Here is a 15,000-nt window from a genome sequence, read left to right on the forward strand (position 1 = left end):
ATGGAGGAGGAGGAGGAGGAGGAGGAGGAGGAGGAGGAGGAGGAGGAGGAGGAGGAGGAGGAATACTTAAATAGAAAAAAAACAATAAATGATACAATGGAAGGCTATGATTTAATGATGCTTAACCTGAGTATTTTCTATAAAAGTGATTTCGAAAACGTTTACCAATAATAGCATTGACAATAATAATAATAATAATAATAATAATAATAATAATAATAATAATAATAATAATAATAATAGTGTTATATAATAAGGATAGAAATATAACAGTTTGCGTCAACAGCTACTTTTTAATAAGACTGAAAAAAAAGTAATTGTGATAAAATTACATAAACGCATTGATAAAACTCACATTATTCTAAACCACTAAAGAAAAAAAAAAAGCAAAAGCAAAAATAAGATACAAATGTAATATAAAAGACAAGATTATGAAACGGTTCTTGTTTAATCACGACTTAAGAAAAACAAAAAAAACATAAGAGGACTATACATCACTTTTGTTTGTGCTTATTTACTTATTTCTTCATTTATTTTCACTGTTTTTACTTTTTTTTCAACTTTGGCGTCTAAATTCAGGATAGGAAATTTTCTCTCTCTCTCTCTCTCTCTCTCTCTCTCTCTCTCTCTCTCTCTCTCTCTCTCTCTCACTCACACACACACACACACACACACACACACACACACACACACACACACACACACACACACACACACACACACACACACACACACACACACACACACAGAGAGAGAGAGAGAGAGAGAGAGAGAGAGAGAGAGAGAGAGAGAGAGAGAGAGAGAGAGAGAGAGAGAGAGAGAGAGAGAGAGAGAGAGAGGGCGGGTGAGGTGGGGGGGGTGTAGGCATTGTGTTTCCTTGCCTTTCACTCTTTTCCTCACTGCTCCATTTTCCTCCTTTCCTCCTCCTAGTTAGTCAAGGGGTCAGGGAGGGAGCCCCATCCCTGTGCGGGGCGTAATGGGGTGGGGGAGGGGAGAGAAATGGAGACGTATGTGGGGAGTAGATGAGGGAAAGCAAGGAATTACATCGAATTATACAGTTACATAGAGTTACACAGATATATGATGTGAGAACGAGTGGAAGATAAGTGAAGGGAAGGATTAGTGTGAGAATAATAGAAGAGAGGTAATATATATAGAGAGAAAGAGACAAGATATAGAGAAAGGTTGGAATATGTGAATTGTGAAGAAATGGGGAATGTTCGTGTTGAGAAGAGGATGAAGGGAGGAAAGAAGGGAAAATATATGAGAGATGTTGAAAGGAGACGAGAAGACAAGTGATGGCCAAGAAGAGACGGAGGGGTAGAGATAGAATGGAAATTAATTGAGAGAGAGAGAGAGAGAGAGAGAGAGAGAGAGAGAGAGAGAGAGAGAGAGAGAGAGAGAGAGAGAGAGAGAGAGAGAGAGAGAGACATAAACCTCCTCTTGTTGACATTGGAGCGAAAAGTATAAAATAAGAGGCAGGAACAACATTTAATGACACACACACACACACACACACACACACACACACACACACACACACACATTTACACACACGCACACACGGAACGAAAGAAGGACCAGGATAAAATTTTTGTTGGTTCTCCCGCCAACTTCGTAAGATATTCATGAGATAAATACCTTTGTAGATTTCTGTCTTTAATAAATTATTGAGGAGGTCGAAGGGCGAGTGTACCTACCTGAGTGCACCTGTGTGTGTGTGTGTGTGTGTGTGTGTGTGTGTGTGTGTGTGTGTGTGTGTGTGTGTGTGTGTGTGTGTGTGTGTGTGTGTGTGTGTGTGTGTGTGTGTGTGTGTGTGTGTGTGCACCAGGCAAGCTGCTTATCAGTACCTGTAGTCGTCAAAGTAAGAGAGAGAGAGAGAGAGAGAGAGAGAGAGAGAGAGAGAGAGAGAGAGAGAGAGAGAGAGAGAGAGAGAGAGAGAGAGAGAGAGAGAGAGAGAGAGAGAGAGAGAGAGAGAGAGAGAGAGAGAGAGAGAGAGAGAGAGAGAGAGAGAGAGAGAATTCGGGGAGGGAGAAAGACCAAAGGAAATCTCTTTACAAATACGCCGTCCACTTTTATGGTTACAAAACTCTATTTTCGAGGCACAGACGGAAAGGAGAAAGTTGTAGTAAGTACGAACATTACTGACGTGGCCGCAGGGGAGGAGGAGGAGGAGGAGGAGGAGGAGGAGGAGGAGGAGGAGGAGGAGGAGAAGGCTTTCAAGTATTGACGAAGACTTTGAGTATGTAGATACAGGAAAGGAAAATGATATATTGATAACTTGAACAAGGAGAGAAATGGCGGTGTGCGTGCGTTCGTGCATTCGTGTGTGTGTGTGTGTGTGTGTGTGTGTGTGTGTGTGTGTGTGTGTGTGTGTGTGTGTGTGTGTGTGTGTGTGTGTGTGTGTGTGTGTGTGTGTGTGTGTGTGTGTGTGTGCGCGCGCCTGAAGCCAGTCGTGTAGTTCATTTGGATAGCCTTGAGTGAGAGTTTGAGTCACGTCCTCAGAGGTAACTAACAGGCGAGTCTTCAAAGGATTAGAGAACTCTTGATCGTTGCCTTTGATAAATAAAACTGATACCTATTAACTGAGGGAGTGTGTATATATATATTTTTTTTCTGATTAATCTTTTCCTCACTCGGTTAAAAGCTGGTCATTATTAGTGTTTGTTGTTATTAACTTATAATCATCAACCCAGGCACGTCATTAACAGTAGATAGTTATCGAGAAATGAGGCGGTGGTGAGTGTATTTATTTGTTCAGCTTTGGTTGTTCCATCTATATTTGATCGTATTTATTTTGATATCAAAGCACGAGTTGTGTTCTTGTCTGTCTGGTTCTTGCACTGTTTGTTTTCATTATCATTATTTGTTTGCTTTATCAATACCGTGAAATGATCCTTAAACTTTGGAAAATATTAGCATTAGATAAAACATCAATAATAACATTCTTGTCTACTAAGGTCTTATTCTGTTTATTTTCATCATTGTTATTTGGCAACTGTTTGTATCATGAAAATGCAATGAAAACTTTGAAATATTGACATTATATCAAACCATCAATGATATTCTTGCCTTTCTAGTTCCTACTCTTTTTTTTTATTATTATTATCATCATTATCTGCCTGCCGTGTGTATCCCATAAAAATGTCATGAAAACTTTGAAAATGTTAGCGAAAAGAAAATATGTGGTGAGAATTATGAATGTGACCAAATACAAAGTAATACCTTCAAGTTATTTTACATTTTATGAGAACTCAAGTTTTGTAACATGTGTAAAAGCAAATCTGGCTTTAATTTTTCTTCCTTACATGGGCAAGTGAACGGCGCTTGCCCTTCAGAACCCACACTCAAATTTATCTGTATATTTACTCGTATTTTCTTTATAACTTCACTTCCGCTTCATGAATAATTTTGCCCATCAATGAGAAAAAGAAATATATTGTAAGGGAAAAGAAAATAACCCTATTTTTGTTCATCTTATTGCAGTCTTGTTGTTGTTGTTGTTGTTGTTGTTGTTATTGCTGTTGCTGATTGTTTTTTTTTCTTTTTTTTTTTGTAGTAGCAGTTGTTGTTGCTTCCCCTCAACTTTTCTTGTTCTTCATAGCATTCTCCTTATCCTATTTGTTCCTCTTCGTATATTATTATCATTATCACCATCACCATCAATTACATCGCTATCGTTACCACCACCATCGCTGCCACAAGAGACAGAGACGACTTGTAAGACACAATGAGTTACATCACAGGCAGAACAAAATCATGCTTTTCTGAAGACTCGCATGCTACACAGAACTGAAGAGTAGCCTGCCTCTGTTTGTTCCCCATTTTCTTTCAATCATTGGAGGGAGTGAAGGCGCGAATCCCTCCCTTTACCCTCTCTCTCTCTCTCTCTCTCTCTCTCTCTCTCTCTCTCTGCTTCACCGCACAGGCTTTCCTACTACTTCAGTTTCTCCTTCTTTCCTTAATATTCTACATCTTCTCTTTCTTTTTCCTTCCACCACCTTCACCACCGCCGCTACCACAACCACCACCTTCCCCCAATGTTTATTTATTCATACTAATAATGAAACACAAAACAAAAAATACATATATATATTCAGTAAAGCAAAAATGAAAATGTACCCGTAAAAAACACAGTCGTCGGTCAGAGGATTAAAACGCCGCCAGGAAAAAAAAAAAAAAATATATAACTTGTTCATATTCCAATTGGAGCCACGTTTTATCAGCTACATCTGGGCCTGTAATTCGCCAGCCAGCCATTAGGAGAAAACTATTCCTATGGGTTATATTTTGAATTCATTTTCCACCCCCGACAGAGAGAGAGAGAGAGAGAGAGAGAGAGAGAGAGAGAGAGAGAGAGAGAGAGAGAGAGTAAATTGCATGCATTGACCCCTTCAATACTGGAACGCATTTTTACCTTGAGTTTTGGGTGTGATTAGACAGTTTTATAGACATTAGGAATGGTCTATGGAGATCAGAAGATTAATGGCCACATTCTTCACTATTCTAATCCCCCACATAAGTTTCTGAAGCTGTATAAAATGACCAAATAGTAAGCAGAATAAATGTGAAAACGTGTCCTAGTACCGAAGGGTTTAATAATTGTAGCGTTAATAGTGGTGGTGGTGGTGGTGGTAGTGCTGAGAATAGAAGTGGTAGTGATTGTGGTAGTAACATAAATGAACAAAGAGAAAGAACAAGTATGTGTGGATCTATTAAGGGTTTGTGATAAGGCAAAGACATTAATGGCAGTAACGACGAAGGTTCTTCCACTTCCACGCCCACTATTTCCTCCTCCAGACGTGACCTGCAACCAAGGGAGCAGGATGTAATGCATGAAAAAAAAAAAGATACAGCGATTTTTCTTATTTTTTAAACGAGATTGAAAGTTATTACTGTGACTGATAAATATCATTATCATTATCATTATTTTTATCATTATTATTAACATTATTATCATTACAATCATCAACATCATCATCAGTAGTAGTGGTAGTAGTAGTAGTAGTAGTAGTAGTAGTAGTAATAGCAGTGGAAGTAGTAGTAATAGCAGTGGAAGTAGTAGCAATAACAGCAGCAGCAGTGCCAATAATAAAAAATAATACCATATACAGCAATAACAATGGTGGTGACAAACACCACCACCACCACCACCACCACCACCACCCCACAACAACAACAACAACAACAACAACAACAACAACAGCGTCAGCCAAAGATTCAAGCACGACAACAAATTTTCAGGAATCTTGCTTAAGGTAACAAGGCGCATAACCTCCCTGCCACCCCTTCCCTCCCCTGCCCTTCACCCCCCTGCCACTCCCTCACATCCTTCTCTCTCTAGCCTCTCCCTATCCTTTCCCTTCCCTCCCCCATCCTTTGTGTCACCCACCACCACCCCTTATCCCTCCCTGCCTCTCCCTGCCTCTCCCTGAGCCTATCTGTCCCCTCCCTGCGCCCTGACACGTCCCTTGTCCAGCCCATTTTTCCCCGTCACACGTCACCACGCCCCGCCTCGCCCCGCCCCGTCACGCCCTGCCCCGCCCAGAATATCACATGGGGTTCTTTTACGTGTGTTTATCTTTTATCTCTCTCTCTCTCTCTCTCTCTCTCTCTCTCTCTCTCTCTCTCTCTCTCTCTCCTTTTATAAGCATCCTTGTAAACCTCTTTCTCTATCTTTATCCGCCTTGCATCTCATTTCCTCTATATTTCATTTTATTGACTTTTTTTTTTACGGGAGATGAAAATTGGTTAAAAGGCGCAATTATGAATACCAGAGAATAATGGTAAGAAAAAAACACTTCTTAATGGAGAGAAGATATCAGTACATTTAATAGATTTTTTTGTCTTTATTTTTATTATAATTTTCAGTATCTTCATTTATTTATCTATTAATTTATCTCATGTGGTGCTTCATTCCTTCTTATTATCTATTTTTTTCTCCTCCAAGTATGTATAAACTCGAGAGAGAGAGAGAGAGAGAGAGAGAGAGAGAGAGAGAGAGAGAGAGAGAGAGAGAGAGAGAGAGAGAGAGAGAGAGAGAGAGAGAGCAACTTACTTAATGAAAACTGAATTAAACTAACATGGGTAAAATAATCTGTATAATGAACAGACGTACAAATAAATATGACTCAGGGAAGACGGATTCAATGTTTATACTCGCTGCTCCCCTCCTTGAATTGTCTTGAATCTCTCGTAATGAGCCGCGATGGTGCGTCTCTTGATGAGCTGTATCGGGGCCTTCATGGTTATTGCCACCCTCAGCCTGCTTCCCTCCTCGCCTGCATCTCCTCTACAAGTCTTCATATTTATTCTATATTTACTTCTATTCCTATTGTGTTTCGTCTGTTTGTGTTAGAGTTATCTGGTGCCTACATTCATTCATCCTTTTGACTGGTAGACTCTGAAACGTTGTCCATTATTGTGTTGCTAAAGATCTGTGTTACTAAACTTTAAATATATGTTTTCTTATCAATTCTATTTTCAATTTCTTCTGATTTTGTTTACTTTTTTTTTAATTAGTTTCCTTTATTTTTATTGGCAAAGATCACCATTACTAATTCCTTCTTTTTTCTTTGTTTATAGACTAAATAAATGAAATAGGACTTAACTATGAATACCATTATCTACACAAAAAATTATAAGCATTACAGGTATATCGATATTAACTTTTCCTTTTTTCTTTAAGGAAGCATAAAGACACGAAAAAATAATTAAATCAGAAATTTACATTTGTCTGCCTCTGAGAAACAATATCTTACAAATACAGACAGTCACACAATCATTTACGGACATACAGATTGTCTATCACACACACGAACATATTTTCTTAACGATGAGAAAGCTACACAATCTTCCACAAACTAACAAATAAATTGATAAATCCTACACCTCCGTTCACCTTCCCTGTAACAACCTCATCACCTTCCCATTCTCTCCCTTTTTACTCCCAAACCACCTTTCCTTATACCTACCATTACCAATACCTACCCGCACTCCACACCCCGTCCCTCCCTGCCACCCACCCTACAACACTCCATCCCTTCCTTTCTCCTCTTGCGGGTAAGCGCCACCGAATGATTACGGAGCCAATCACACGGACTGCAGCGGCGGGAAGCGACCAATCATATCACTGGAATGACCCTCCATCTCGGGCCCCTGAGCCTCGAGTGTTGTGGTGTAATTCAGAGGCTGGGCGTGGGTGAGAGAAGGGGGAGGCACGGGTGGGTGGGTGAGAAGAGTGGAGAAGTGTGGGCGGGTGGTAGGACGGTCGGTTTGGGTGAGTTTGGATCAACTGGTTATGAGTGTAAGGGGAATTAAGAGGCTAGAGGGGAGGATACATGGGGAATGAGAGGAGGAGAGGGGCAGTGAAGGATGAAAGAAGGAGAGACGATGGCGGCGTGGTTATGAATGTTTGGGGAATAGGAGAGAGTGAAGGAGTGAGGAATGTTAGTGGGAATGCATGGAAAAGAGTGAATGAGAGAGAGAGAGAGAGAGAGAGAGAGAGAGAGAGAGAGAGAGAGAGAGAGAGAGAAAGAGAGAGGGGGAGGATGAAACGCCTATACTATCCCTTCTAACATCCTCCTCTTCCACCACCATCTCCTGCTCCTCCTTCTCCTCCTCCTCCTCCTCCTCCTCCCTGGATCATTCTCCCGCCACTCCCACTTTGCAGGAGATTACGGTACAAGTCGCCTCATTAAAGGAACCTTGACTGAGCAGCCGTCACACTAATAACGAGCACCGATCGAGTCCCTCCTCCTCCTCCTCCTCCTCCCCTCCTCCTCCTCCTCCTCCTCCTTCTCCCTCCTCCTCCTCCTCCTCCTCCTTCTTATTTCCATCCCCCGGGTACACCATTTGTCAACACTACTCCCTTTCTCCTCTGCTACCTTTCCCTCCTCCTCTTCCTCCTCCTCTTCTTCCTCCTCACCATCTCCAGCCCCATAAGTCGTCTGCCTCCTCCTCCTCCTCCTTTCCTCCTCCTTCTCCTCTCCCTCTCCCTCTCCTCTCTCTCTCTCTCTCTCTCTCTCTCTCTCACCCACTCTTCCTTCCACTAATATTTTCATTTATTCCACCGTGAAGAATATAAAAGTTCATTTTCTTGTTTTGTTTCTCGGAGATATTTTAAAGGTAAAGGATAACCCGCGTACACTGCGACTGTTTCTGGTGGTGGTGGCGGTGGTGGTGGTGGTGCTTTTACTGCTGCTGCTTTTACTGTTATATCTGCTACTGCTGCTGCTGCTACTACTACTATAACTATTACTATTCCTATTACTTCTGATGTTCTATAGTTGTTGTGTTGTTGTTGGTAATATTTTTTTGTTCTTTGTACCGTTCTTGTCACAATCACAGGCATTTACAGCTGCTGCTATCACTACAACTACAACCATTACCATCATTAACGAAGCTATTACTATCCAAAACATGACCACACACACACACACACACACACACACACACACACACACACACACACACACACACACACACACTACAAAACAATGGAAACAACTAAAACCACCACCACCACCACCACCATTAGCCTCTTTGAAAATACAGCAAAGAAATAAAGAACAAACACACAAAACGAAAACCCCCCCAAAAAAGAAGAAAAACACAGCAATTTGCCTTAGAAAAAGAGGAGAGACGGGCCTGGGACACATCGCGTAGCATAAAGAGCGAAACTGCGTGGCACACATTTCCAAGTTAAGGGAGAAGGAGCGCCCCCTCTTCCATCCCCCTACCTCCCCCTCCTCAACCAGGCAACCCCTCCCCCTACATATTGATCAGTGACGTCACATGGAGGGCGCGAGTTGATTGGCTGAAGCTGCACAAGGGGGAGGGGCGTTCACAGGATGACGGAAAGCATTACGAGAGGAGGGAAACACAGCCCTACTACACTGCCTCCTCCTCCTCCTCCTCTTTCTCCTTGCCTCGCCTCGCACTCCTCATGATCCACAGTGTGTCTCCAGTACAGTGTCTCCGCATCCCTCACGCTAAAAGCCACACGTCCGCTTGCCTCCTTTCTCTCTCTATGTCTCCCTTTCTCTTAAGCTTATTTTCTTTTTCTCTCTAGTCTTTTATTTTTCTCGGTTTTATTTAAATTTTTTGGGGTTCTGAGTTCATATTTTTTCGGGTGTGTGACTTTCTCTCTCTCTCTCTCTCTCTCTCTCTCTCTCTCTCTCTCTCTCTCTCTCTCTCCGTTCGGAACCCGCCCCGCACAGCCATCCACTCACTTTTCGTGACAAATCTGGCACTTGGTTGTCACACGGACGGTGCAACACTCTCCTCCTCTCTCTCTCTCTCTCTCTCTCTCTCTCTCTCTCTGCAAGGGGGTAAAAAAAAAGGCACTATTCACTTTCCCGCCGCCTCTGTCGCCAGCACTCAGCTCTTATTAGTCTGGGTGTGGAGAAATATGTCTGGCCTGTACACCGCAAATGCTTCTCTCACCTCTCGCTACGTCTCTCACGCACTCCCCTCCTCTCTCCCTCCCCTTCCTCCCTCTCCCAGCCAACCATCCCCCCAGTGTCCCTCCCTCTCTCCTCCCCCATCCTGGTAACTTCCATTCTATTCCACTCCACTCCACTTTTCCTCTCCCTCTCCCTCCCTCTCTCTCTCTCTCTCTCTCTCTCTGAATCACCGCGTTTTCCTCCTCCACCTTTCTCCCTTTCCTTCTTTTCTTCCTTCTCCTTTTCTTTATATTTCCACAAAATGTTTTCTTACTTCCTCCTTGGGCTTTCCTCTTACTTTTATAGGAGAGAGAGAGAGAGAGAGAGAGAGAGAGAGAGAGAGAGAGAGAGAGAGAGAGAGAGAGAGAGAGAGAGAGAGAGAGAGAGAGAGAGAAATACATGGACACATACAGCCAGACACTCAAGAGACACAAGGTTTAACTTACAAGAAAGAGAGAAGAGAGACAAGGATAATGGGAGGAAGGCTGAGTGCTATACATACATACAATAAATATTTCTCTCTCTTTTTTTATTGCATTCTTAACTTATCTGGTGCATCTACAGTAACTGCTTCTTGTCACCGGGTATTAACTGTGCTCGCTTAGAAGGAAGGCTTGGAGGAGGAGGAGGAGGAGGAGGAGGAGGAGGAGGAGGAGGAGGAGGAGGAGGAGGAGGAGGAGGAGGAGGTGGAGGAGGAGGAGGAGCTGGTGACGGAAACACGGGAGTGAGCGTCGCTTTAAGACCCGCCAGTACATTATAACACCCGAGGCCTTCTTCCCCCGCCGCCACCACCGCCGCCACTGCCACTTCGTTCTCATTATACTAAAGGCGAAAGAGAGAGAGAGAGAGAGAGAGAGAGAGAGAGAGAGAGAGAGAGAGAGAGAGAGAGAGAGAGAGAGAGATTGTAAGCAAAGAAAGGAAAGAAAAGGAAAGAAAAAGATTGCCGTGATATCTATCTATCTATCTATCTATCTATATATATATATATATATATATATATATATATATATATATATATATATATATATATATATATATATATATATATATATATATATATATATAGTCGTATATATAGGAAATGAGGAAAGCAAAAGATAATGAAATGAACAATGAGAGTAAAACATAAACGAAAGGACAAAGAAGCGGTGGAGAGAGAGAGAGAGAGAGAGAGAGAGAGAGAGAGAGAGATGGATCAGTGTTGAAATGTTGAATCGAACTTCTCTTTTATACTAATAGACGATGGGTGACTGCTCTCTCTCTCTCTCTCTCTCTCTCTCTCTCTCTCTCTCTCTCTCTCTCTCTCTCCATAGTCTCCTGAATGGCGCCAAACTTTTTCAAGAGTCATTGAATTTTACAGGAAAAGACCAGGCATATATAATTTATTTATTCTTTATTTTACTTTTATTAATCTTCAACAGGTCCGCTCTCCCTCTCTCTCTCTTTCTCTCCTGTCATGGTCTGGATGGCTCCGTAAACACCAGATTGTTATGAAGAGTGCACTGGAGGAGGAGGAGGAGGAGGAGGAGGAGGAGGAGGAGGAGGAGGAGGAGGAGGAGGAGCACACAAGCTCAGAAGATGAAGATTAGAGAGTTGGCGGATGAGGACCGAGGGAAGATATAAATACAGCAAGGAAAATAATGGAAAAAGAAAGAAAAAGAATAGGATGAAGAAATGGAAGGAAAGAAACCGTCTTGCTACGACTACAGAGTCTCTCTCAAACTAAATTTATTCGTGCTGTATACTTCTCCCTTAACTCTCCTGACTATAGGGAAAAAAACTTGATAACTTCCAAAGTGGAGTAGATTCTGACTCTCTTCCCTTTCGAGATCTTCATTCTTGGAAACTTCAATGTTCACTGCCAGCTTTGACTTTCTTTCCCCAGCCTGGTGAAACAAGCCTTAACACCCTACCTGTATTTCTGACCGTCTTAACCTCTTCAGTACCATGACACCTTTAATATTTATTCTCCTTGCTAAATGTTGATTTTACACAGATTTACCAACTTAGGAGGAGATTAATATAGTGAACATTGGCTATCAATCTTCTGACCTCCATAGATCCTTCCTACTATAGATAAAATTGTCTAATCATACACAAAAAAAGGGTTGAACATTCTTGATCTTTTCCTATCTCTAATCTTTATGTCTATACTGTCACTCTGTCTCCTTTCTGTAAATTCAGCTCCATTATGACCGTTTTATTGCTGCCGTGAACTCGATTAATGTTTTTCCTATGAATCTATCAACAGTGATGTTCCTCATGGTTCTGTTCTGGTGCCCACTCTTTTGCCATTATCCATCAACCAAACTTCTCCTATCCATTCTTACACTAATGGTACCACTCTGCACTTTCCATGTCTTTACATACTAGACATACAAAGCTAGTCAGTTCACTCAGGGAAACCACAAAACATCTGACTTCTTATCCCTGTAAAATATCTGATTGAGTAGACTAAATTGATTTTGTTCAGTGCCTTACAATTTCAATTCCTTCACCAATTAATACGACACGACCTTCCAGACTTCTATCCCCTCTTCTACAATAACACTAAAATTTATCCCTTTTCTGCAGTGAACACCATCGGTCTGTTCTTAACTTAAAATTTTACTCTGTATTTAATTTTACTTTATCTAAGAAGTAAAACTCGAAACACACACACACACACACACACACACACACACACACACACACACACACACACACACACACACACTAATTTTCAATCTCAAACTCCCCCCACGATGTGTTAATAAGATCCAATTAGATAAATACAAATAAAATAAACAGGATCCAAACATCTTCAAAAACTAAATTTTAAATAGAATCCTAAACCTCCTTATCCTCTTCTTCTTCTTTCTTCTTCTTCTTCTTCTTCTTCTTCTTCTTCTTTTCCTCTTGGTTCTCCTGAAATTGACCCCCAAGCCTTCGTTACCAGGGCGCCATTTTGCTTTCCTTTCCTTTCACTCACTGACCAATTAGAGACTCGATGCCACACCACGTGACCCCCAAAAAATATTTCCCTGCGGTACCTCATAACAACTTTGTGTGTGTGTGTGTGTGTGTGTGTGTGTGTGTGTGTGTGTGTGTGTGTGTGTGTGTGTGTGTGTGTGTGTGTGTGTGTGTGTGTGTTTGGCTCTGTTTTGTTTTTCTTTCTAATTTTAATATGAATCATTAACATATTAGAAAAAAAAATGTTGTTTTATTAATTCCATTGTATTATTTTTGTATTTTTGTTTTTTCGTTGGTTTTCCTGTTTGTCTGTCTGTTTGTATGTCTGTCTGTTTCTCTTTCTCTCTCTCTCTCTCTCTCTCTCTCTCTCTCTCTCTCTCTCTCTCTCTCTCTCTCTAGTAAATGATGTTATATTAACCTTGTGGAGAGAGAGAGAGAGAGAGAGAGAGAGAGAGAGAGAGAGAGAGAGAGAGAGAGAGAGAGAGTTGCTACGCTGGTGCATTGGGAAATATTGACGCTTACTCAGGAGGTATCGATCTCTCCCTCCCTCTCCCTCTTTCCCTCCATCCATCCTTCCATCCTCCTCCTCTCTCTCTCTCTCTCTCTCTCTCTCTCTCTCTCTCTCTCTCTCTCTCTCTCTCTCTCTCTCTCTCTCACTATAATTTCCCTAATTTCTATCTATTTTCTTCTTTCTCCTCCATTTTCACGTCCTCTCCTGTTTCCCCTATTTTCTTAATTTTCTCTTTCATTCTTCACTCTTCTGTTTCTCTTCCAACCCGCCCTTCTCTTCTTTTCTTCCTTCATTTTACCGTCAGCGTCTCCCATCCATTAATCTTCGCTTCCCCTCAGCTCTCCCCTCTCCCTAGCTTTCCCCCTCCAACACCCCCACCTCTCTCTCTCTCTCTCTCTCTCTCTCTCTCTCTCTCTCTCTCTCTCTCTCTCTCTCTCTCTAATATCCAGACGTAACCTTCCAGTTCTTCTCATCACCACATAATCTTTCCTCCTCAGCCTCGTTTTTGTTTCTCCTCCTCCTCCTCCTCCTCCTCCTCCTCCTCCTCCTCCTTCTTCTTCTTCTTCTCCTTCTTCTTCTTCTTCTTCTTCATTCTCTTTATCATTTTTTATTCTATCTTACTTTTCTCCTTTTCTGTTTTTTTTTTTTTTGCTTCCATTTTATTCTTCTCCTTCTCTTGTTTTTACTTTTCGTGGCCTCTTCTTTCTGGTCCCTACGTACTGCTGTTATTTTTTTTCTTTTCTTCTTCTTCTTCTTTTTCTTCTTTTTCTCTCCCTCGTTATCCTCATCATAGTTATCATCTAGTCGTCCTCTTCTCCTTCTTCCTTCCTCATCGTCCTTCACATCCTCCACTTTGCACCAACACCAGCACCACCACCACCTCCTTGAAGTCCTCCTGCCTCTCCCTCCCCTTGTCCTCCTCTTCCACCACCACCACCACCACCACCACCTCCTTTCCCTCCTTTCTCCTCCTCCTCCTCCTCCTCCTCCTTCTTGTAGTCCTTCTCATTCTCCTCCTCTTCGTTTTCCTCCTTCACCACCACCACCTCCTCCTCGTCCTGCTCCTGCCCCCGTGATGGCCATAATCCCAGACAATTTCCCGTGCATTAGGGTGGGTGGCAGAGGGCGTGCTGGCTCCTCAGTGGGCAGGACACGTCGTGGCCATTAAAAAGTTTGAAGCCTCTCTAAACGCGGGATTAGCGGCTGTAATGCCCGGGGTTGTAGGCTGGCGAGGAACACCCTTGACAAGTACACCACACACACACACACACACACACACACACACACACACACACACACACACACACACACACACACACACACACACACAGCAAACAGATGCACATATAAAAAAAAAGACATAGGTTATTTTATCTCCAGCTAAGTCCAGTGTGTGTGTGTGTGTGTGTGTGTGTGTGTGTGTGTGTGTGTGTGTGTGTGTGTGTGTGTGTGTGTGTGTGTGTGTGTGTGTGTGTGTGTGTGTGTGTGTGTGTCCTGTCATATCATTATATTCAAAAGCTGTTTTACAGTGTTTTTCTTCTTTTTATCTTTGCTATTTACCCATTTCTCTCTCTCTCTCTCTCTCTCTCTCTCTCTCTCTCTCTCTCTCTCTCTCTCTCTCTCTCTCTCTCTTCTTTATATCTAATCTCTGTTTGCATTTATTTCAGGGCAAGATGAACTACTTAGAAAAACAGCACAATATTGCACACACACACACACACACACACACACACACACACACACACACACACACACACACACACACACACACACACCTCGTACAAGATGGACGATTGTGATGGAAGAAGAGATGAAGACAGGAATAATGAAAGGAAAGAAAAAATGATGTGAAACGTGAGTATTTTTTCCATTTCTTTTATCATTCCGTACATTGTTTCACACTCATTCCTGATTGATGTATAGTGGTTTTCTTTTTATTTAATGGGAAGCAAAAATCTCCAACGAAATAGATGTGAGAAAGAAAATAATTTGATGATATAAAAAAGTATATTTGTGATTCCTTTGTGCAAAAGAAGTAAGACGATTGACTCATGTTTAGTACTTTTTTTTTATTGACTGGCATACAAATAA

The 15,000-nt window shown here is 41.9% G+C and overlaps 1 long non-coding RNA gene across 1 annotated transcript in view; it reads left to right on the top strand.

Annotated features, from left to right (window-relative positions):
- Positions 1 to 15,000, top strand: part of LOC123516578 — a 28,883-nt gene that overhangs the window by 13,026 nt on the left and 857 nt on the right. The window contains exon 3 of the long non-coding RNA XR_006678232.1: positions 14,577 to 15,000. This exon is cut by the window's right edge and continues 857 nt beyond it. This is a non-coding gene — a long non-coding RNA (uncharacterized LOC123516578). The remainder of the gene's footprint in view (positions 1 to 14,576) is intronic.

This window comes from Portunus trituberculatus, chromosome 41, assembly GCF_017591435.1.
Source record: "Portunus trituberculatus isolate SZX2019 chromosome 41, ASM1759143v1, whole genome shotgun sequence".
NCBI classification, from domain to species: Eukaryota; Metazoa; Arthropoda; class Malacostraca; order Decapoda; family Portunidae; genus Portunus; species Portunus trituberculatus.